This window comes from Xyrauchen texanus, chromosome 25 (genome assembly GCF_025860055.1).
Source record: "Xyrauchen texanus isolate HMW12.3.18 chromosome 25, RBS_HiC_50CHRs, whole genome shotgun sequence".
NCBI classification, from domain to species: domain Eukaryota; kingdom Metazoa; phylum Chordata; class Actinopteri; order Cypriniformes; family Catostomidae; genus Xyrauchen; species Xyrauchen texanus.
The window spans coordinates 5,511,409-5,536,773 of NC_068300.1; the positions used below are offsets into that span (position 1 = coordinate 5,511,409).

The 25,365-nt window shown below is 41.3% G+C and overlaps 1 protein-coding gene and 1 pseudogene across 1 annotated transcript in view; both read right to left on the bottom strand.

Moving 5' to 3' along the window:
- LOC127618560 (zinc finger protein 501-like) overlaps window positions 1-25,365 on the bottom strand; it is a 346,529-nt gene that overhangs the window by 191,615 nt on the left and 129,549 nt on the right. The window lies entirely within an intron of this gene.
- Window positions 3,955-25,365, bottom strand: part of LOC127618907 (zinc finger protein 493-like) — a 33,788-nt pseudogene continuing 12,377 nt past the window's right edge.

The window sequence follows — 25,365 nt, forward strand, 5'->3', positions numbered from 1 at the left end:
ATTTTGCCGTTTCAGTGTGTTTTTGACAGACGTTTCTCACCTCCAGATAAGCAGTATGTTCCATGGCATAGTGTGATTATTAATCCCCATAAAGCAGTAATTTAAGTAAATAAATACATAGTCTGTATGTGCTGTGCACTTCAGAGTGCTCTCTCTCTGTCATCTCACACACACAAGTGTACACATGATGATCATGATGAGGTGTTTTCAGTGTATGAGAGGCCGGCTCTACACATTCATTTTGAAGCACGCATCATTGAATTGCTGAAAATTAATGCACATTCTGAGATGTTACAGCCGAATCATCATGCTACGAACCCAGTGTGATTTTATTATTATTATTTTTTTAAATCAATGGTCCGACTCTCATCATTGTCTAAACATTATAGCTCACCGGGATGCAAAGGTGAGGGTCCAAAAAGTTGAGACAATCACTAATCCACGGATATGTTTTCTGGGGTTAATTTTAGAATAAGCTAAAAGCACCATCTTAAGCTATTTTAATAATTCAAGTAAAGAAAATTGTCTGCACAATTGTGTAGAATTAGCTGCAAAAATAAAGGGTATTTTTGTGTGGCTTGCTTTTCACAAATATGTTCAGATTCAATAACACATATTATAAATTTTTTTGGTTCCTGGGTAGTAAGTGTTATTTCCTAATTGCTTATGCCTCAAAAGAGAAAATGGCTCTTTAGAAAATGGCTATTATTGCCCACAAACTTGGCTTTTGTGACCAAGACAGTGATATTTTGAAATGTACCTATTTTCCAGAACATTCCGGATAGACACAGTGCTGAGTAAACTTGGAGTAACTTCTAGAACTTTCCTGTAATATAAATAGTAGTATAAAATACAGAGGCCTTATGCCCACCAGTTCAGTTTAGTTCCAGCTGCCTAAGTGGATACATATCAAGACCTTGCTGGATGTCTTGAAGTATGATAAGTATGGCTGGGAAATGGTGGCATTCCTGATGGGTCTCCAAGGCAGTTTTACCAAGTTTCCCTGCTATCTTTACCTTTGGGATAGCAGGGACACCAAGGCGCACTACCACAGTTTGGACTGGCCACAACGGACAGAGTTCTCTGTGGGGAAGAGCAACGTCAAGTGGGAGACATTGTTGGACTCCTGGAAGGTACTGATACCACCCACTGCACATCAAATTGGGCCTTATTAAACAATTTGTCAGAGTTCTAGATATGGATAAGCCTTCAAGTACCTTCAAGACGTCTTCCATAAGGTGTCTGAGGCAAAGGTCAAAGCAAATCTGTCTTCGTCGGACCACAGATAAGGAAGATCCTGTAGTGCAATGAATTCCCCAAGAAGCTCACTAGAAAGGAGAAAGCGGCTTGGAACAGCATTGTCACAGTGGTTCGGGGGTTCCTGGGCAATCAAAAGGACGAAAAATTTGTGGAGCTGGTTGAGTCTCTGGTAAAGAACTACAGCACAATGGGCTGTAGGATGTCCCTAAAAGTCCAGATCCTTGATGTACATCTTGATAAATTCAAGGAGAACATGGGAGCGTACTCGGAGGAGCAAGGCGAGCACTTCCACCAGGATACACTAGAATTTGAATGTCGCTACCAAGGACAGTATAATGAGAACATGATGGGAGACTACATTTGGGGGCTGATTCGTGAAAGCGATTTAAATTATAATCATAACTCTCGAAAATCTTCTAAATCTTTTGTAGTCATTTTCGTATAATTAAAATATAAATACATGTTAATTTGGATTCATATGTTGTTTTTTCTGACTTAAAGTGAACGAAAAGACAAATTTGCCCTTTTTCTCATTGGAAATAGGTACATTTCAAAATATCATTGTCCCAGTCAAAAAAGCAAATTTTGTGGGGAATAATAGTCATTTTCTATACTTTTAAGGCATAAGCAATTAGGAAATAACACTTACTACCCATGAACAAAAAATGTGTTACATAGTAGATTAGTTTAGTGACCACTACTGGAGATGCAACTACAGCCATGACCAAATTTAATGGCAATGACATACATTTTGTGTTTTGCAAAGTTTTCTGCTTCAGTATTTGTAGATAATTTTTTCACATGTTTCTATGGTATACTGGAAAACAATGATAAGCATTTCATGAGTTTTAAAGGCTTTTATTGGGAAAAACATTCAATATATTCAAAGAGTCAATATTTACAGTGTTGACACTTGTTCTTCATAACCTCTGCAATTCACTCTGGGCCAAAAAAAAAAAAAAGCTTCTGGGCCAAATCCTGACTGATGCTGATCCATTCTTGCCTTATTAGTGCTCGGAGTTAATCACAATTTGTGGGCTTCTGTTTGTCCACTCGCCTTTTGAGGATTGACCACAGGTTCTCTATGGGATTAAGATCTGGGGAGTTGCCTGGCCACGGATCCAAAATTTCAATGTAATGATCTCCGAGCCACTTCATTATTACTCTTGCCTTGTGACATGGTGCTCCATCATGCTGGAAAATGCACGGATCATCACCAAATTGCTCTGGGATGGTTGGGAGAAGTTGCTCTTGCAGGATGTTTTGATACCATTCTTTATTCATGGCAGTGTTTTTGGGCAGAATTGTGAGAGAGCTCACTCCCTTGGATGAAAAGCAACCCCACACATGGATGGTCTCAGGATGCTTCACTGTTGGCCCGACACAGGACTCCTGGTAGGATTCACCTTTTAGTCTCCGGACTATCCAGTTTCCAGATGTCCCAAACAGTCGGAAGGGGGCTTCATCAGAAAAAATTACTTTGCACCAGTCTTCTGCTGTCCAATCCTTGTACTTCCTGAATTTCAGTCTGTCCTTGATGTTTTTCTTGGAGAGAAGAGGCTTCTTTGCTGCCCTTCTTGACAACAGGCCATTGTCCAAAAGTCTTCGCCTCACTGCGTGTGCAGATGCACTCACACCAACCTTCTGCCAATATTGAGCAAGCTCTGCACTGGTGGTGACACTGTAGCTAACTCCTCAAGAGGAGACGGTCCTGGCGTTTGCTGAACATTCTGGAACGTCCTGAAGCCTTCTTAGCTTCAGTTGAACCTCTCTCCTTGAAGTTCTTGATGATCCGGTAAATGTTTCTTTCAAATGCAAAATAAAAATAAATGAATTTCAACCATTTTAAAATATTTTAAGTAGCGTTGGCCTTTCTTTCAAGAGATCTGCCTTGCTGTAATCAATCATGAGGGTGTAAGCCCCCTTACCGCTGATGTTGTTTCACAACGCGCAGCCGCCAGCAGTAAAACAATCTATAAAAAGGTGTGTATTTGACTCCTATTCCAAGTCAGAACATTACCATGTTTTTGTGCTTGTCATGGAAACCTTGCTAGCAACACAGTCAAATGTTTATATTAATATTTTCCAGGACATCAACTGCATTGCAAAATTCCAAGTTTTCCAGGACGCGTGGGAACCCTCGAGGATTATTGGTACCCCCTCTGCCCACCCTCCAAGACCTGCACATCTCTAGAGTGAGGAAACGAGCATGTAGAATCACTCTGGACCTCACACACTCCCTCTTAGAACTGTTGCCCTCTGGCCGGCACTACAGAGCACTGAGCGCCAGGACATCCAGGCACAAGAACAGTTTTTACCCTCAGGCCATTTTACTCATGAACAATTAAACTGCCTCAGAACTCCCCCATAGTGCAATAATGCAAATACATATCCAATGTAGATATGCAAATTCACATTTTTAATTAAATAACTACATACCCCTACCTTGCAAAAATTCCATCCCCAGATAGCACACACATCTCTGAGGTGTCTGTTTTAGAGCTTTTAATCTGGAAAGTATTGCAATCTAATAAACATCTGCTAAACATCTTAAAAAGATAACAGTTACCAACATTTTAAATTATAAACATTTTAAAAGACATCTGCTGAATATCTTAGTGTCATCAGAGAGGAGACGTCTAGATCTAGAAATATCGCAGATGAACAAACAACCTAAAAACAATACTTCTTCCATATGTAAACACACACACATTAAATAGACATCTGAGTGATGTATGTGTGTTATCAGGGTCTTTGGGTTTATCTGAATTTCCATCTATTTATTTGATCTTGTTGGACCTGAAGATGATTTTTGCTCAGTGACTACTTAAATAATTTATAGGGAATTATTGTTGCTCTGAAACATTTCCCACATCAAGAGCAGGGGTTTGGCTTTTCTCCAGTATGAATTCTCTCGTGTGTTTTCAAGCTTTGTGACCGAGTGAAACTCTTTCCACAGTATGAGCATTTGAAAGTTTTTTCTCCAGTGTGAATTCTCTCGTGTGTTTTCAAGCTTTGTGATCGGATAAATCTCATTTCACAGTGTGAGCACTTGTAAGGTTTCTCTCCAGTATGAATTCTCTCATGTGTTTTCATGCTTTGTGACAGAGTGAAGCTCAATTCACAGTGTGAGCACTTGAAAGGTTTTTCTCCAGTATGAATTCTCTCATGTGTTTTCAAGCTTTGTGACCGAGTCAAACTCTTTCCACAGTGTGAGCACTTGTACGGTTTTTCTCCAGTATGTATTCTCCCATGTGTTTTCAGGGAATTTAACTGAGTGAAACTCTTTCCACAGTGTGAGCACTTGTACGGTTTTTCTCCCGTATGAATTCTCTCATGCTGTTTCAAGTTCCCAGCTCTAATAAAGATCTTCCCACATTGAAGGCACATATAATCACTCACACCGGTATGAATTGTCTGGTGCTCTTTAAAACTGGACAGGCGAGCAAAACTCTTTCCACAAAAAGAACACTTGTAAGCTTTCTCATTTGTGTGTGTTTTCAGATGTTGTTTTAGACCTGAATTTAAAACAAACGTTTTACCACACTGATCGCATTCAAATGTTTTTTCTCCAGAGTGAATTCGGAGATGATTCTTGAAATACTTTACATATGGAAAACTTTTCCCACACTCATGACACGTGTAAGGTCTCTCTCCTGTGTGAATTCTCATGTGTGTATTAAGATGACTTTTACATGTGAAACTCTTTCCACACAGAGAGCAGGTAAAATATTTCTTGGCTGCTTTACTTCGAGGCTTTTTTGGTGAGAAATACTTTTTAGTCTTTAAGCCATTCAAAGAATTTTCTCCAGTTATTAAATCATGATGTTTCTGATACTGAAGTTTCTGAACACAGAAATTTGACACAAATACAATTCAAGAGAGTCAAATTTAAATCATCAAATTGAACCATAATTTAATGTCAGAACACAACAAACATCCAGTATTTATTTGTGATTTTTGCTGTGCAAAATGTCTATATTTATGCCATCAATTTGACTGATAACTACATTTCATGATTATATTTTAGACTGATTGTGAACTACCATCACAGAATGAAAGTCATACATGTTTGGAACAATAAGAGTTGAGTACATCAGTGTTCCCTACAACCGAACTCAGAGCATATCTGTTACTCTGAGCACAAAATTGAATAAAAGGGATAGTTCACCCAAAAATGCAAAATTTCTCATCATTTCCTCACCCTCATGCCATCCCAGATGTTTGGGTCATTCTTCTGCAAAATGACTTTTAGAAGAACATATCAGCTCTGTAGGTCCATACAATGCTAGTGAATGGGGGATTAAAATTTCTAAGCTCCAAAATGTCATTGTAGTCTCTAGGCAAAATCAAGATTTTAAACTCGAAGTGCAAATTTTTGCCGCAAATTCTCTCTGTGATTAACAGAGTTTGAATCGAAACAATAGATTCCTATGAAGCCATTCTCACCTGGAGCGAACATTCATGGGTAGACAAAGCAAGGTTTTTTATGGTGAATTTGTCGATTTTTTTATTTCTTAGCCGGGCGATGAAATGCCCTGACCAATAAAATATTTTATTTGGAACATGTGCCAGGAGCCGCTGTAGTTAACAAACCCAATGCAGCTGGTGGTGCTAAAAAACAGAATGCTGTTTTTACTACCAACATTAAATGCTGATTTAACTTGAGGAAAAAATCCTGAACCAGCATTGAGCCATAATTTCTCCAGTATGATTTTGCATCAAAATAAACAAAAAAAATTTTTTCTCTTAACATGTACATGATATTCCCAGGGTGTGCTGAGTGACTCCAGCCAGGTCTCCTAAGCAACCAAATTGGACAGGTTGCTATGTAGGGTAGAGTCACATGGGGTAACCTCCTCGTGGTTGCTATAATGTGGTTCGCTCTAGGTGGGGCGTGTGGATGCCATGGTGGATGGCGTGAAGCCTTCACACGTGCTGCACGTGCTTAGAGCAATCTATTGTAAAGGGGTGAGTGTGCTAACAGCAAACATTTGTGTTGATTTCTATGTGAATGGGCCATTCGTCTGAGTTCGCCTCTCATAATCGTTTCACCTTTGGAGTGCAAAGGCCATTACACTTCCTAGTGCTTGATGCATATGGAGAGTTGCTAGGAAATGCAATCATGATCACCAAGGAGACTGCTGATGTCAAGATTTATAGTGAAAAAGGAGTAATGTTTTGTCCTGTTCTAACCCAAAACCAGGCTTGGGGAGTAACGGAATACTTGTAACTGTGTTACGTAATCAGGATACAAAAAATATAATCCATTACAGTCACATAAAAACCCAACGTATTCAGATTACAGTTAAATTTGGTAAAAATTGGGATTTCTAGCAGGAGTACAATTTTCAATAGAAATAAAATATAAACAAAATATCCTCCTGACATAAAATGACAAAGACCGCTGCTTTAGAGTGATCTTCTGGTTATCTGACTCACGTGAATATGGCGCCATGACTCATGTGAATATGGTGCCACTTACTGTCGCATGTGCAAATAACACCTCTCTTACATCAACACTGTGCTCTCCAAACGAGGTTAAACCATTAAGGGCTGTTTCAACGCAATGGCCACTGGAGAAATATGATTATTTTGGTGAAAATTACAACATTGTTGTCACTTCAATGGAGAACAGGGAAACAACATTACAGTTCAGTGCAATTTTTACCTTCCAGTTTTGAAGATGGAGTGTTTGTCCAAGGATCCTATACATCATTTAAAGAAGCATTTAAAGGTAAGACCCATACGAAAATCAAGTTAGCTAGGATAGCTAAAATTAGTCAAAAGTGTTCCCTAATTTCAGTGTCAGACTGTCTTTCAAATTATTTTGTGGGAGCAGGCATAGAAGCAGAGAAACGACCCCCCAGGAATGGCCAGTATTCCGGTACACCGGACGCCTACATTCAAAACCTTATATGCTAAGGACCACTTTCTGTTCCTGTTGCTGATGGCATGGCACATGTGTTTCTCATATGTTCATTGTTTTATCCTTTGCCATTTTACAGCATGCTTCAGGTTTTTCAGATTTTCTACTGCTTCATCTGTGTGTATTTTACCACACGCACCCATTTCTCTAGTTTGTTTGTCAATCTCAAGCAACTGTTGATTAGGAACCACATCGATCTCAAACCCTCGCTGCTCAAATATAACCATAACAACAACAAACAATTATGGTAAGTCATGGCATCCGCTCATGTTATTGCTTCCTGCACTACATGTCACATGTTTACTATAGCTTCTTTCGTCAGCAGTGAGGGATTCACATGTGATAAATATAAGGAATTAGTCAGGCAGACAGAGTTAGAGACATGCATCCAAACGCTAGTGGAGGTCAGTGGGAAAGAGAAGCCGGTAGATTCTTTTTCATATGCGGGTAGTACATCAACCAACACACACACTTTGGTTCTGCCTGAAGAGCCCCCACAGCAGGGCGATTGGGTGACGTCTCGGCAGCATACTCACTCAGCAAAATGACGCCACTCTCCTGTTCCCGTTAGGGTTTCCAAATGATTCTCCTCACTCAGTGATGCACCACTGAGAAACATGTTGAAAGAGCCTTGGTCATAGGTGATTCTATTGTAAGGTATGTGGAAATAGAGTCTCCAGCCAACATAGTTAAGTGCATTTCGGGGACTCGAGCATCTGACATCAGATCAAATTTACAAGCATTGGCTACTGCTAAACGTAGATTTTCTAATATTGCTATTCATGTCGGCACTAATGATGTTTTTTTGTGCATGTTTATTAGGTGCTACTAGTTACAAATCAAAAAGGGAAATGGAAAATGAACAGTCACTCTCAGGTCTCAGGAGGTTAAAGCGAGTAGGGCACACAGACTAATTATTGTATTATATTGAAGAACTTTGTGGTTTAATAATAGCAAATGGTCATATTTCTATTTAAATTTTTTCAATTCATTTTGAAGCCTCAGTAGTGACCCTGTACTTTTAATGTTTATCTAAATTTTTTGTACATAGAAAGTTCCCTCAGAACTGGCTGCTCATCAGCTTGTAGCACGCGATCACTTATAGACGAGAGTTGCCCCGCAATATCTGACTTTGTTTGTTCTAGAAATCCAACCCATACAGGAAAGCAATATAGAATAAAAATTGTGCTTTATTATTTTACGACATCCAATCATTTTCTTAATTCTGATGGCAAGCGCGCATCAGCAATTTGTTTGTTTGTTTTTTAAATCCAGAAGCAGTGCAGCACCTCCACTAAAAAGCGGTGCAGGAAACACTGGAATATGTACATTTTTAAAAGACAACAGAGCTGTTATAAAGAAAGAAACATACCTGAAGGAATAAAATCAGCATCCTCTCTTTGTTTTTCCTCTTCTGTATTTTCTTCTTTTATCTCCTCCTGCTTCACTTCAATCTTCACTGGTGTCTGCAGCATCTGCTGTTCTCCAGCATTACAGACAGAAGTCTGAGACTCTGTGGAGGTTTGATCACCCTGATTACCGTCAGTAGAACAGAGTAAAGTGAGCTGTGAGTCCTGTGTGTCTCTGGATCTCTGTTCAGAGAGTTTGTCCAGCAGTCGCTGTGGTGTGGACTGATCTCTGCTGCTCCACACAGAATCCTGACATTCTGTGGAGGTCCCATCAGTCACACACACTGAAGATTGACAGGAAACCTTTTCCAGCTCCTGACAAACACAACACAATCACATCTGTACTGTTCATCATATCACATCATTTGAAAGCTTACAATCTCAACTTTAAGGATGAAATGAATGTTTAACCTGTAACCTGCCGTCTCTCTCCATCAGTTTTGTCTCCAGTGACGTCACGTCTTTCTTCAGCTAAGAGATTTCTGTGATGAAATCATTAGTATTTAAAAAATCATGATTTAATGGACTGACATTGATCAGACTAGAAAAGATCAGTTCAATGATTTTGATCTTGCGTTCCCACTTCACAAGCCCTAAATATGCTTCTTTTTTTAAACCTGCTTTCATGGAGTGTCACACAAGTATTAGTCTCTTGACCAGTTTGACCACTTGCTCCACACACCCCAATCTACACTCACTACTTCAAAAGATCAGCGGGTGAGCGGCGCCTCATTGTACCATCTCATACAGGCACAAAATCACTTTCCCGGATCTTCACTTCAACTGTCCCTTGATGGTGGAACAACCCGCCAAACCCCACCTGAGCAGCTGATTCTTTAGCCATCTTCAAGAAACATCTAAAGATGCATCTCTTTCACGAGCACGTGACCAAATCCTTCTTTCTTCTTTTAATTTGATCTGTGGTAATAAAATTCATCATTTTGAGGTTTTTACGGATTTAACTATGGTATTTACATTTATGCATTTGGCAGATGCTTTTATCCAAAGCGACTTACAGTGCAATTATTACAGGGACAATCCCCCCGGAGCAACCTGGAGTTAAGTGCCTTGCTCAAGGACACAATGGTGGTGACTGTGGGGAACGAACCCACGACTTTCTACTATTACTATTTGTAGTAAAACCATAGTAACCACATGATTAACCATGGTTAATTTATAATAAAAACACTGTAGACAATAAATCATGCTGTAGTAAAAATAGCTTTACTAGTAACGTCTCGGGTTACATGTGTAACCCTTGTTCCCTGAAAAAGGCGGAACGAGATGTTGCGCTGCTAAGCGCTAGGGGGAGACACGTCTTTAGTGTGTGACCAGCTGAATATGTATGCAACACGTCAATGAACATTGACTGGAATTTATAACCTCTGCCGATGTAATCATTGGACGCACCTGGCACAGTGGCTATAAATAGATGCGTCACCGGTGCATCATCAGATATTTCGTCTGAAGAGCAGTCCTGGGACGTCCCAGTGTGGCAAAGCAGCGCAACATCTCGTTCCGCCTTTTTCAGGGAACAAGGGTTACACATGTAACCCGAGACGTTCCCTTTACAAAAGGCTTCACTACGATGTTGTGCTGCTAAGCGCTAGGGGAACGCAATACCCACGCCGCCGCACTTGGGGCTGTCCGGACCCCTACGGTTGTGCAGTGTACTCACAAAAACGCGAGAGGTCTCAGACATGAGCTTGAGATGGTGACTCAAGGGCATAAGAGCCCGGAGTAGCATAAACATCTAAACCATTAATTTTTTGATGAATGTGCGGAGAGGACCAGTCTGCCGCATCACAAACTTGTTCAGGCATGAGCCGGGATGTCGACTCAAGGGCATAAGAGCCCAGAGTAGCAAAGCATCTAACCCATAAAGTTTGATGAATGTGTGCGAAGAGAACCCTATCGCAACACAAACTTGTCATAAAAACTGATGAATGTGAGCGGAGAGGACCAACCTGCCGCACCACAAACTTGCTGCAGAGGGAGACCTCTAGCCAAGGCTTTAGAGGAGGAGAGCCCTCTGGAAGAGTGCGCCCTAAAACCTACTGGCGAAGCTTGACCGCGCGCCTCGTAGGCCCGGGCAGTAGGTCCCTCACCCAAAGTGACAACCCGGTCGCGGTTTCAAAGTGAAGAACTGCTGCCCTGACTTTACGCCACTAGCAAATGCGGTGGACATAATTCTGAAGGGCACAGACTGGACAAAGTCTGAGTAGTCTTAGCTGCTCCGGCATTACAAACGGCAGGGAGCAGAAGGCTTAGAGAATGACTGGCCAAGGGTCGAGAAAGGCACCTTGGGCAGGTAGTCAGGGTGAGGGTGCAAAGAATGCTCTTGGTCCTACCTGGGGCAACTCAAAACAGGCCGGCAAAAGAGACAGAGCCTGTAGGTACCCAATACGTCTCATCATATGAGACGTAATTGCCATATGAAAAACCATCTTGAGAGTCAGAAGTCTACCAAACGCTGACTCTAGAGGTTTTAAAAAAAGGGGGTCTTACCCTATGAAGAGGTCCTAGCAAGGATGCCTCTTAGAGGGCACCCCGCCCACCAAAGCGTGGCAAGCCGAAGTGGAGGCCACATAGAACCTGGCAGTGGCGAGGCAAGTGCCCGCTGACAGTTCTTTCCACAGAAAATCCAGAACTGAAGCAAACTGTCAGTTAGCAGGTTCTGTAATTTGAACTTATTAGAAGGAAACGCATGCAGGCGCATTTGTGCCATGTATGCGCCCCCACGAACAGCACCCCCCGGGGGGGGGTTATACTGGGTGACTCGGGGAGAAGTAGAGGAGACATTGCGCTATCAACAGAGGCGAAGAGGTCCTCTTCTGCCCTGTAAAATCTACCCAGATCAGTTCCAAGGGGAGGGAGCCCTAGCACTTGCAATGGTCTTGATAACTTCAGGAGAAAGCCCTGTGAACCTCAGTTGGTACCCTACAGGGGCCAAGCATGACAGGTTTCACAATTCGGGCCGGGGATGAATATGCCCCCTGAGCCTGAGAAAGAAGGTCCTACCTGATCGGAATCGCCAAAGGCGAACCGTTGAGGAGAGATATTAACTCCGAGAACCATTTCCTGTTCAGCCAGCGTAGCGCCATTAATAGCAGGCAAGACCCTTGCTGGTGAACATTGCCAAGACTCCCGGGAGCAGAGAAACCGGGGAAAGAAACACATACAGACGCATTCTGGGTCATGTATGTGTTTTAACTTCCAGACCCAAGGGGGGCTGGGTGATTTCAGGGAGAAGTCGAGGAGACATTGCGCTATTCATAGAGGCGAAGAGGCCCTCTTCTGCCCTAAGATCTCACCCAAACTTGTTCCAAGTGGAAAAAGCCCGGCATTTAAAAAGGTCTCGATAACCTCAGGAGAGAGCCCTGTGTCCCTCAGTTGGTACCCTTAGGGGCCAAACATGAAAGATTCCACAATTTGGGGCAGGGATGAAATATTGCCCTGTGCCTGAGACAGAAGATCCTTCCTGTTCGGCACCACCAAATGCGAGCCGTCGAGGGAAGAGATTAGCTCCGAGAACCAAGCCCTGTTCGGCCAGCGCGGTGCTATCAGTAAGAGGCAAAAACCCGTGCTGGTGAACTCTGGGCAACTACTACCTTAGGGTGGAGTCCTTAACTCCCCCGTTGGTATTTTCTGTCTGGACCGTAAATCTGCTCCCATATACAGGCATCCAGGGATATAACTGTCTGAGTGACAGGAGCTTGCCCTGGGCCCTAAGGAGAACCCAACGTGTCAGAAATACAGCTGACAAGAACGTGGGTCTCCTTGATGATTTATATAAGAGGCTACCGCTGCATTGTCCACCCGCACCAAGACATGGCAGCCTCAGGAGGAGGTATTTCAGGGCCAGAAATACAGCCATCAACCCGAGACAGTGACTGTGACAACCGAGCTGACGACCCTCCTATCCCCTTAAGCTGGACGACCACTTAAGGCCGCTACCCCGCCCATCAGGGAGGCGTCTGTCGTTAGCAGCCTGCGACAACAAGACGCACCTAGAGTGGGACCCAAGGCAGAAAACCGGGGTCTGAACCACATAGAAAGGGAACGAAGCCTGAGGTGCGTAACCCTATTTAGCCTAGGGGTTTTGGCCCTTGGATGAAATCCCTGGCTTTTGGCCACAACAAAAACGGTCTCATGAGCAGAAGGTCCAGAGGGATCGCTGTGGACGCATTCGCCCTGAGACCTGGAAATCATTGATACTGATAACAGTGCAACCTTGCCCTAGCCTGACTTTGCTCATGGTGATCTAAATGGACTCAATACTAGCGGGAGACAGTTGTGCCCGCATTGAGATTGAACTCCATACGATGCGCCGATAGACAGTGTTCTGAGTGGGAGAGAGGACGCTCTTCTTGGCGTTGAGCCTCAACCCCAGAGAAACAGATGAGCTGAGACGATGTCCCTGTGCTGAACTGCCAGTTCCTGGAACTGCGCTAGGATCAGCCAGTCGTCTACATAATTCAGAATGCAGATGCCCCGGAGTCGCAAGGAGCCAGCGCTACATCATGCATTATGAATGTGCGGGTAAAAAGGGCTAGGCTGAGAGAAAGAACCTGACCCTGGAAGACTTTGCCCCCGAAAGTGAACCTCAGGAACTTTCCATGTTGTGCCAGAACTTCTAAATGAAGTATAGAAGTGCGTCATAAGATCGATGGTGACCAGCCGAACGAGTTGTAGGGTTTGAGACACGACCGTCTTAACAGGTATCATCTTGGACTTGAACACCCACGGGTAGTTCAAGCTTTAAGATCTAAGCCAGACGCCACCCCTCACCCTCCATGGGAAACGGGAAGTATGTAGTGTAATAGCCTAACTCTCTCTCTGGAAGGGGAACACATACCGTGGCCCCTTTAACCAGGAGATTGATTTTTCTTTTTACATAAGAAGAAATCCGGTTCACAGTAGTGAATTAAATCCTGACGCCCTTATAAGACCCACAGAAAGAATACATCCAGCAGAAGTTTCCACGCTGCCGGGATCTATGAGGTGGGTATTATATATGAACACTTCCTGTTGAGGGGGTGTCAGGTGTTCCGCGTCCTGAAATGAGGCAGGAACAGCGGTACACCCAACTTTTAGTTAGAAACCTCTGCTTCCTAAAACGGCAAAGGCGGCGGGGAAGGAGAGGATTCGTGAGGGTACCGGGAGGGGCGTAGTGAATAGAACACGCGCCCCGTCCCGAGGGGAGCTACCCCCACTGGGTTTAAGTGCAAGACACTCAGGGTTTTTTCCTCCTTGAGATAACTGCCCTGAGATCTTGCTTTGGAGGCTGTCGGGGGCGACGAGCCTTTCCCCAGTCCTGACGAGGGGGAGCACGGCCCGCCACGCTCTGTTTTTGAGCCTCTCTTCTAAGAGCACCAGGGTGGGACTGGGTGGCCGATGGCCCCACCCCCTGAGTGCGGGGAGGGAAGAATTGCCCAAACGCTTCCTCATGGCTTTTTGCCTCCTGGAACCTGGAGATAACCGTAGTCATAGCGTCTCCGAAAAGCCCAGACGGCGAAATTGGGGCATCAAGGAGAAAAGTTTTATCTTTGTCCTTGATGCCTGAAAGGTTGAGCCATAAATGTCTCTCCGTGCTGACCAATGCGGACATAGACCGGCCAATAGCACGGGCTGTCTGCTTGGTCGCACGAAGAGACAGGTCAGTAGCTCGACGAAGCTCAGAAAATGCTTCCTCGTCGGGCGCGGAACCTGCACTCAGGTCCTTAAGCAGATCGGCCTGGTATGCCTGCAAGACCGCCATGGTGTGCAGGGCAGCACCAGCCTGACCCGCCGCTTGATATGCCTTCCCCACTAGCGTGGAGGTGGTCCTGCACGGCTTTGTGGGGAGTGAGGGTCTTTTCATTGATGATGCCGAGCCTGGTGAGAGATAGCCCGCAAGTGTCTCTTCAACCTGCGGCATCATCGAATACCCCCGTGCCTCAGCACCCACGATAGTCGAATATATAGACGTCGAGGGCACGTGAACACGGGAAGTATAAGGTCTCTTCCATGAAGGAGAAAGCTCGTCATGGAGATCATTAAAGAAGGGAAGGGACTGATGAGGCGTTCCCTTCCCCCGGCCACCAGACAAAAATCTATCTGCCAATTTGGAATGTTTGGGGGTCTCTTGTTGTCGTGGCCAGTCTAATTTAAGCTTGGCCACAGCATGAGAAACCACGTCGAGCAATTCCTCTGCTGGTTTATCAAGAACGGAATGCCCGGTGGTGGGTAGCTCCGCTGAACCAAGTGAGTCGCGGTCTTCCTCATGAACTGAAGAGGCGTCGTAGCGTGCTTCAAGATCACGGGAAGGACCGGCTGGATCTGTGGAGAGAGCGGTCGAAAGGGAAAAACCCGTCTCCCGCTCCTCCGCCAGATCCATGCGAGAGCCCCACGAGTGAAGTGTGGGAGCTGACTCCCGGAAGTGAGCGAGGCGAGCGCGAAGCACTCTGCCCGAAAGCAGATCACAATGCTCGCACCCGCCCTGCCACAACGCGAGAGCAGCATGCTCTTCCCCCAAACAAATTAAACAAAACTGATGCGTGTCCGTCTCGGGCAAAAAGCGGAGACAGGGAGACATGCATCGTTTGCCCTGATTCTCAGTCATTTCTCTCTTTTTTTTTTTTTTTAAATGACCGATATATATATATATATATATATATATATATATATATCGTATTTTCTTTTCTTTTCAGAGGAAACAGAAAGGAGAAAAGGTATCAACTGCACACTGCCTAACGGAATCTAACTCCTAACAGAGGAAAGAAAGTTTGACAGATTTGTGAAAGCACACATAACAGAATGGCTCTGAAGATGAAATGTCTGATGATGCACCGGTGACGCATCTATTTATAGCCACTGCGCCAGGTGCGTCCAATGATTACATCGGCAGAGGTTATAAATTCCAGTCAATGTTCATTGACGTATTGCATACATATTCAGCTGGTCACACACTAAAGACGTGTCTCCCCCTAGCGCTTAGCAGCGCAACATCGTAGTGAAGCCTTTTGTAAAGGGAACTACCATGACCTGTTTACTATAGTAATATTTAAGTAACCATGAATAAAAGTGGGCCATGTTTGATTTTTTGGGTGAAAACTATGGTTTGGATACAGTATACGGTATTTTACTATAGTAACCATGTTTTACAAAAGTTTAGCAATGGATAATCGTCTGTTTACTATGGTTTTACAACAAATACCAAAATACAATTTCTACAGTAACCACAATTAAACTATGGTAATTTGGGTAAAACCAGTCATCACAAATTATGATTTAACCAGTTTTCGTTTCCCTGTATAACTGTGGTTGCACTACAGTTATCACTGTTAAAATATGGTTACTGTAGTAAAACCATGGTAAATTCACACTGAAGGTGCGTCAAAGTTTTTTGCTTGTTTCTTCTGAAAACTGAATATTTGAACATGTTCGTCACCGACACATATGACGATATTAATCTTCGAATACCATTAAAATACCACAGACAGAAAAACAACATGCACAGAAAAATACAAACACATTAAAACAAATATAAACTCACAAATGAAGATAAACACATTGAACATGTATCGACTGAGCGCTCAATTCTTCTTTCATCTTCTTGAGTTTAATGGCGCTTTTCTGTCTCCTGCTGGACTGGAGGACGCGTTTGAGACGAAGGAACGAGCCTTTGTGTTTATTAAAGCATATGGGGAGTTCCTTCATTCATTACCTAGTTGAAACCTCTCTAAAATAATGCCACTATTCTAATATTGTCTATGGGTGTGTTTCTACGCCGCCTGTTTTGGCGTGAAACTGAGAAATTACGCCAATTTGCCTGTAAATATGATGTTCAAACGCAAGTAATTTTTATTCCCAAGTTGAAGTACCTCAGTAGATTGGTGCAGAGTATATAACTGTATAATTATATTAATATAAAAAAATTATATTAGACTAAAAGTACACCTGTAAAATCTATTTTCTTTTTCTATATCATTATTAACAATCACAATATCATCTGTCATTTTATATCACATCATTTGAAAGCTTACAATCTAAAATTGTATTTGCTCAAAACAAGTAAAGATTGAAATGAATGTTTAACATGTAACTTGTCATCTCTGAATTCACTGTCACTTTATACCTGGCTGCTACCTCAATAACTGCTATGTGCATAGAACACTATTTCATAAAATGTTATGTTTAAATTCAGCATTTTTAGAAAGTGTCTTCTTTCTGCACTACTCAGATTATAAATGTGTACTGGTCGGTGATGCACTGTCTCTCAATGTCTCTTACTGTACCTATTGTCCTGTTCCTTTTTAGTAATTATTGTACTGTCCTGTACTTTTTGCACACGGTTCTTTGTTTGTTCTATGTTGTTTATGTAGCACCATGGTCCTGGAGGAACGTTGTCTCGTTTCAGCTGTGTACTGTACACACTGATTCAACACAATCATTCCTCAGCACCTGATTGGGCCTGGACACCTCCCTCTGCAACTGTATGCTGGACTTCCTGACTGGGAGACCTCAGTCAGTCCGGATCGGGAACAGCATCTCCACCACCACCACAGTGAGCACTGGGCCCCGGGCTGTGTGCTCAGTCCACTGCTGTTCACTCTGCTGACTCACAACTGTGCAGCAATGCACAGGACGAACCACATCATTAAGTTCGCCGATTACATGACCGTGGTGGGTCTTATCAGCAAGAACGACGAGCCAGCCTACAGAGAGGAGGTGCAGCAGCTAACGGACTGGTGTAGAGCCAACAACCTGTCTCTGAATGTGGACAAAACTAAAGAGATGTTTGTTGACTTTAGGAGAGCACAGAGTGACCGCTCTCCGCTAAACATCAATGGCTCCTCTGTGGAGATCGTCAAGAGCACCAAATTCCTTGATGTTCACCTGGCGGAGAACCTCATCTGGTCGCTCAACACCAGCTCTATCACCAAGAAAGCCCAGCAGCGTCTCTACTTTCTTCGAAGGCTGAGGAAAGCACATCTCTCACCCCCCATCTGTGGTTTCACTTTGAATATCATGGTTAAAATATGGTTACTGTAGTAAAACTATGGTAAATTGTTTGCGAGGAAATGTAAATATATTTGAGATTTTTTTCTGAAACTAAATATTTTAAATCATTAAAACGTCAAAGACAGAAAAAAACATGCACAGAAAAATACAAACATTAAAACAAATATAAACTCACAAATGAAGATAAACAGATTATACCAACTGAGTGCTCAAATTCTTTCATCTTCTGTTTAATGGCGCTTTTCCATCTCCTGCTGGACTGGAGTGTGGACGCATTTTGGAAATCTCATTTTATGTTTTATTGTTCAGTTCTGGTGACTTTGGGAGCTGATTTTTCTGGACTATTTTCTTATACTATTGTGCAACATTCAGGTAAATTATACAGATTGTTACTATAAATTTTATAGTTGAATTTATTGAAAACATTGTTACAAAATACGGAAGAGGATTAGGGCCAAGCAATAATAAAAAAAAAAACATCTCGAGATTAAAGTCATTATAATGCGAGATTAAACTCGTTAAATTTCGAGAAAAAAGTCGAAATACAATCTTGAGAATAAACTCATTAAATATCGAGAATAAAGTCATTATAATGCGAGATTAAACTCGTTAAATTTAGAGAAAAAAAAGTCGAAATACAATCTTGAGAATAAACTCATTAAATATCGAGAATAAAGTCGTTGTGTTTCGAGAAAAAAACTCGTTAAATTTCGAGAAAAAAAGTCGAAATACAATCTTATTGTACAACACTGGTTACAACTAACCCAGACTATGGGGTGAATTGTAACATTTCACTCCTTGTGTATGAAACTAAACCATGCATTTTCTGTTGGTGTTGCAAAGATAATGTCATTTAATAGCAGACGCTTGTAACTAGTTTGGATCACATTTTGAACACACTGACTTCAAAGTAATACAAGATATAGACAGAAAGGTCAAAATTGTTACAACCATCCCCGGGTAAACTAATGATTTATTTTTTCTAATGTGTAGGCAGTAGTCATTATGAGTAGTCATTATGAGTGTACAGAAAATGTAGCCTACATTAAATGTATTATTAACCCATTTAATCATGCGTGAGCGGGGTGTGCATGTGGGGGGTGTGTGGTGTGCGTGTGGGGTGTGTGGTGTTGGGTGTGCATGTGGGGTGTATGGTGTGCGTGTGGGGTGTGTGGTATGTGATGTGAGTGTGTGGGGTGTGCGTGGTGGGGTGTGTGACTGATTTTTCCTTCTAAAAAGACCTAGCCGCTTGCAAATTCTCTTTAAAGTTCGTATGCTAATTATTATTCTGTCATAGTTAGCTAAAGTCGATAGTATTTCTTTGTTACTGAAAGAAAGTCTAAAATATAGCTTGACTAAGCGATCCAACTCTGCCATGTCCTCTATCAGTATGGCTATGCTGTGAACACTGATTTCATTTTGACTTTTTTTTCTCAAAATACGACTTTATTCTCGAAATGTAATGAGTTTATTCTCAAGATTGTATTTCGACTTTTTTTCTCGAAATTTAATGAGTTTAATCTCGCATTATAATGACTTTAATCTCGATATATAATGAGTTTATTCTCAAGATTGTATTTCGACTTTTTTTCTCGAAATTTAACGAGTTTAATCTCGCATTATAATGACTTTAATCTCGAGATGGTTTTATTTTTTTATTATTGCTTGGCCCTAATCCTCTTCCGTAACAAAATAAGCTTTTTTCATTAGAAATAAAAATGGTTACTGTTTAGTTGATGCCATTGACAAACTATATTTTAATACCTAGGAACTCTGATTTGAAATGGCATAATTTTAAAACAATAAAAGCAAATATTGCAGTTTTGTTGCAGTCTTCCCTGTAATATCTTCTCTGCCATTTCCTGCAGCCTCACTGTGAGTTCTCTTTCTGTATAATTTGTAACAATTAATAAAACAGCAAACATTTCATCTGGTTTAATAATTTGTATTATTATAATTATTATGTCCTTAAACTTTGACATGTCATCAATTGAATCAACTAAATGGATAACCTAATTAATTCAGAAACAATTAAGCTGTATGTACAAAGGTCAATTTGTATTAATGTTCATGGAAATGGAAAAATAGCTAGACTAGACACTTCCTCAGATTATAAAGGATAGGCTTTAATAGTAACATCAGACAAAAAAGTTATTCAGAGCATCACAACTCATTTTTAATGAAATAAACCAATAAATGCATTTTTAATTGAAATGAACAAAAAACTAAACTGTTCTGAATATGCTACACGTGTCTCATGTCAGCAGAGGTAGCGCCCTGCCCTGTGCAGCCCCAGAGAACACTGGATGGTCACTGAACCTTTTGAAGCTTTCATACAAGGCTGTTACTAGGGCAGAACAATAGGTCAATTGCATGGGCAAAAACGATCAAGGTGCATTTTTCTGAAGTGTCTAAAACTTTTTACAGTATTGTAAATACACACGCACAAACATGTTTTCTCAATTAAAACAAGGGCCTTCCTTAAATGTCGTTTGTTATTCTCTTAAATGTTGCTGCTCTTTTGGGAGAAATTATATCCCCAGATAGCACATATACATCTCTGAGATGTCTGTTTTAGATCTTTTTTATCTGGAAAGCACTGCAATCTAATAAACATCTGCTAAACATCTTAAACATCTAGGCCAGCACGTACTACACCACCCAGCCCCTGGTTGTCTGACATCCTTCGTGAACATCGGACTGACCTCAGGGCAGCTGAGAGGAGATGGCGGAAAATCTAAAGTTCCAGCTTGTTTAGAACTTTCAACACACTTCTCTGGCCTCCCCCTCCACCACCTGACACATCACTGACTGCAGATATCTTTGCCACATGTTTATCTTCACATGATATCTTCACATCTTGGCCTGGATGAAGGAACACCAGATGCAACCCAATCCAGCCAAGACCGAACTCCTTGTCTTTCCAACCCTGCTTTTGAACATAACATCACTGTGCAGTTGGGTACAACTACAGTATTGTCTTCCAAAACGGTCAGAAATCTAGGGGTAACCATTTATAACAAACTAAATTTCACAGACAACATATCAAAGACAGCAAAGGCTCTGATGCTGGCAAACAGACCAGTCACTGGTTTTTCTCCAGCATACCTAAAATAATTTCTGCAGAGCTACAAGCCAACCAGAAGCCTGTGGTCGGCTAAGAAACTTTGCCTTGTGGTACCAACACAAAGAGGCACCCAAAAACTTTGCAGGACTTTCAGTATCATCATACCACATTGGTGGAATGACCTTCCCAAAGCCATCTGTAAAGCTGATTCACTCTCTGTCTTCAAAAAATTACTTGAAACACATATTTTCCGTGAGCACTTAACCAGTCACTAAAAAAAAAAAATCTTGTTGCACTTTAATCTGTTTTGAATACTATTCTGATGCTAGTGAAACTTTTTAATATACCACTTTTCCTACCACTGTCTCCTTAAGATGATTCGCTTATGTTTTCCTCTTTTTGTAAGTTGCTTTGGATAAAAGCCTCTGTGAATAAATGTAAAACAAACATTATATATCATAAACATCTTAAAGACATCTGCTGAATGTCTTATTGACATCCAAATACAAACGTCTTATAGAAATATTGCTGATGAACAAACCTAAAAATACTTCTTCCAGATGAAAATACACACACATAAAAGAGACGTCTGTGTGTACATGTGGTATCAGGGTCTTTGGGTTTATCTAAATTTCCAACTATTTAATTGATTTGTTTGACCTGAAGATGTTTGACCTGAAGTAGTCACTGTGACTACTTAAATAATTCATAGGGAACACTTGCTGCTCTGAAACTTTCCCTCATCAAGAGCAGGGGTATGGTTTCTCTCCTGTATGAATTCTCTCGTGTGTTTTCAGGTGACCTGACTGAATTAATCTCTTTCCACAGTGTGAGCACTTGTAAGGTTTTTCTCCAGTATGAATTCTCTCATGTGTTTTCAGGTTTCGTGACTCACTGAAACTCTTTCCACAGTGTGAGCACTTGCAAGGTTTCTCTCCAGTATGAATTCTCTCATGTGTTTTCAGGGAATTTATCCGAGAGAAACTCTTTTCACAGTGTGAGCACTTGTAAGGTTTTTCTCCAGTATGAATTCTCTCATGTGTTTTCAGGTTTCGTGACTCATTGAAACTCTTTTCACAGTGTGAGCACTTGTAAGGTTTCTCTCCAGTATGAATTCTCTCATGTGTTTTCAGGTTTCGTGACTCATTGAAACTCTTTTCACAGTGTGAGCACTTGTAAGGTTTTTCTCCAGTATGAATTCTCTCATGTGTTTTCAGGTTTCGTGACTCATTGAAACTCTTTTCACAGTGTGAGCACTTGTAAGGTTTCTCTCCAGTATGAATTCTCTCATGTGTTTTCAGGGAATTTAACTGAGAGAAACTCTTTTCACAGTGTGAGCACTTGAAAGGTTTCTCTCCAGTATGAATTCTCTCATGTTTTTTCAGGGAATTTAACTGAGAGAAACTCTTTTCACAGTGTGAGCACTTGAAAGGTTTCTCTCCAGTATGAATTCTCTCATGTTTTTTCAGGGAATTTAACTGAGAGAAACTCTTTTCACAGTGTGAGCACTTGTAAGGTTTCTCTCCAGTATGAATTCTCTCATGTGTTTTCAGGGAATTTAATTGAATGTAACTCTTTTCACAGTGTGAGCACTTGTAAGGTTTTTCTCCAGTGTGAATTCTCTCATGTGTTTTCAGGTTGACTGACTGATTGAAACTCTTTCCACAGTGTGAGCACTTGAAAGGTTTTTCTCCAGTATGAATTCTCTCATGTGTTTTCAGGGAATTTAACTGAATGAAACTCTTTCCACAGTGTGAGCACTTGTACGTTTTTTTTCCAGTATGAATTATTTGGTGTTTATTCAAGTTGCCAGCTGTAGTAAAGATTTTCCCACATTCAAGACACATATGTGCGCTCACACCGTTATGTATTTTCTGATGTTCCTTAAAATAGGCCAGGAGAGCAAAACTCTTTCCACAAAAAGAACACTTGTAAGGCTTCTCATTTGTGTGAGTTTTCAGATGTTGTTTTAGGCCTGATTTCAAAACAAATGTTTTACCACACTCGTCACATTCAAATGATCTTTCTCTAGAGTGAATTAGAAGATGATCTTTCAAATTGTTTGGATATGGAAAACTTTTCCCACACTCATGACACGTGTAAGGTCTCTCTCCTGTGTGAATTCTCATGTGTGTATTAAGCTGACTTGTACATGTGAAAATCTTTCCACACAGAGAGCAGGTAAAATATTTCTTGGCTGCTTTACTTCGAGGCTTTTTTGGTGAGAAATACATTTTAGTCTTTAAGCCATTCAAACAATTTTCTCCAGTTATTAAATCATGATGTTTCTGATACTGAAGTTTCTCCTCCACTTCATTCAGTTCTTGACTTTCCTCTTTCACTTCCATCAGATCTGCAATGAATACAATTTAAGAGGGTCACATTTAAATCATCAAATTGAACCTTAATTTAATGTCAGAACACAACAAACATCCAGTATTAATTTATGATTTCTTTTGCTGTGCAAACAGTATATATTTATACCATCAATTCTGGCTCATAACAGCATTTCATGATTATAGACATTTAGACTGATTGTGAACCACATTTAAAGAATGAAAGTCATACATGTTTGGAACAACAAGGGTTGAGTACATCAGTGTTCCCTACAACCGAACTCAGAGCATATCTGTTACTCTGAGCACAAAATGGAATAAAAGGGATAGTTCACCCAAAAATGAACATGTTCTCATTTCCTCACCCTAATGCCATCCCAGATGTATTGGACATTCTTCTGCAAAACAAATACTTTTAGAAGAATATACCAGCTCTCTAGGTCCATACAATGCTAGTGAATGGGGATAAAATGTATAAGCTCCAAAATGCCATTGTAGTCTCTAGGCACAATCATGATTTTAAACTTGATTAAGTTTAGCAAATTCTCTCAGTGATAAACACTTTGAATCGAAACAAGTGGATTCCTATGAAGCCCTTGTTTTTTTATTTCTTCACCAGGTGATGAAATGCCCTGTCCAATAAAATATTTTATTTGGAACATGTGCCAGGAGCCGCTGTAGTTACCAAAACCAATGCAGCTGGTGGCGCTAAACACAGAAAGCTGTTTTTTCTACCGACATTAAATGCTGATGTAACTCGAGGAAGAAATCCTGAACCAGTAGTGAGGACATTCATTTTATTTGCATCAAAATAAGCACATACATTTGTTTCGCATATGGGTTCTCTTAAAGAGCAACATGCAGGTTGAATTTATAACTGAATTAATACTTTATATTGTCTGCAGAGGTCTCTTAAAAACACATATGTAGAAATTACTAATGAAATCTCATTTGATGTAGAGATTTTGATGAAAATGTGCTAGGCTCTGGAATACGCCTTTCCCGCTATAGCAACGCGTCATATGACGTAGGGCGAGGCAAACAAAAGAGCTTGCGGTCAGCTCTCTCATTGTTGGGTGTTGATGTAGTTAGAGCAGTAGTGAGAGACAGAAAGTTTTAGATCCGAGTTTTAGAGAAGCCATAATGGTAAATGATTGTGTTTGTGCTGGTTGCACGAATTCCAGCCTGTCAGGACATCGTGTCCATCATTTTCCTTCTAGGAAAAACAAGGCTTTTCAGGTGCGTTTTGTGCAGGTGAAGAGAGCAGACTTCACTGCCGCGTCTGTTACCACACACTCGGTCGTTTGTGGCGCACATTTCACTCCGGAGAATTATCGACCTGGAGATTTGTTGTAGTCTCGGATGGGATTTCGGAGTAAGGACCACGTGAGGCTGATTACTGATGCTGTTCCCTCGGTGCACTCGATGGAATCAAGTCCACCGTCAAAGTGTACACCGGATTTTGGCGCGGGCTGGACTGAAGTGCTAACGTTAGCAGACATTCTGTGCAACGAAAACGAGGACTTAGCAGAGTAAGTCTTACTTTTAATTATTTTAACTCTTAATTTGTGTAATTTCGTAATAATAATAGTATAATATTTTTATATAATATATTTTTTATCATATTAAATATTTATTTAGTATAATAATACAGAGAGAGGGAGAGAGACTGAGCTTTAGGACAGGTTGTCGTAACGTAATTGTCTGCCTTCTGAAATGAATTTAGTAGTTTGCACAATGCTATAGCTATTGGCAGGAAGCTAGCCCAACTTTCCCGCTTCCCCGCATTTCAATTCAAACTGTTCTCCGCCGCCCTCCGTCTGATTTTGTATCCCCGTGAGGCTAAGGTTATACTCTCCAGTAAATTGCAAAACCACACCGAGAACTCGGTTTCTTCATTCGCATCCATTGTAACCTGAGCTTGAACTTGACCAGACTCCTCGCCCATCGTCACTTCCGGTTAGTGCTTTATAGACGCGGAAGTTATTTTATCACAATTTATCTCAAAATATCGTTAATGGCTAAATATATATTACTCCAGTTCAGAAAATCTAGTTGTTTTATCATCAACATACACTATGCTATATAGGGTGTCCAACCTGCATGTTGCTCTTTAACATGTAAATGATATTGCTGCATCACTGCCTTTCATCATCTTTAAAAAAAAAACTCTCTTATGTGGATTGTCTTCATACTGCAATTTACATAAAAAAAATTTGTTAACAAAAGTTTTGCAAACTTGACAAGTGTTTTTCTTCTAATCCATCATGGGAGGAGAGCAGACCAGCTCAAAATTTAATTGAGCCACCTACTGTATTGGAGTAAAATTGCTTGTGGATTAGCACCATTTAGGTCAGT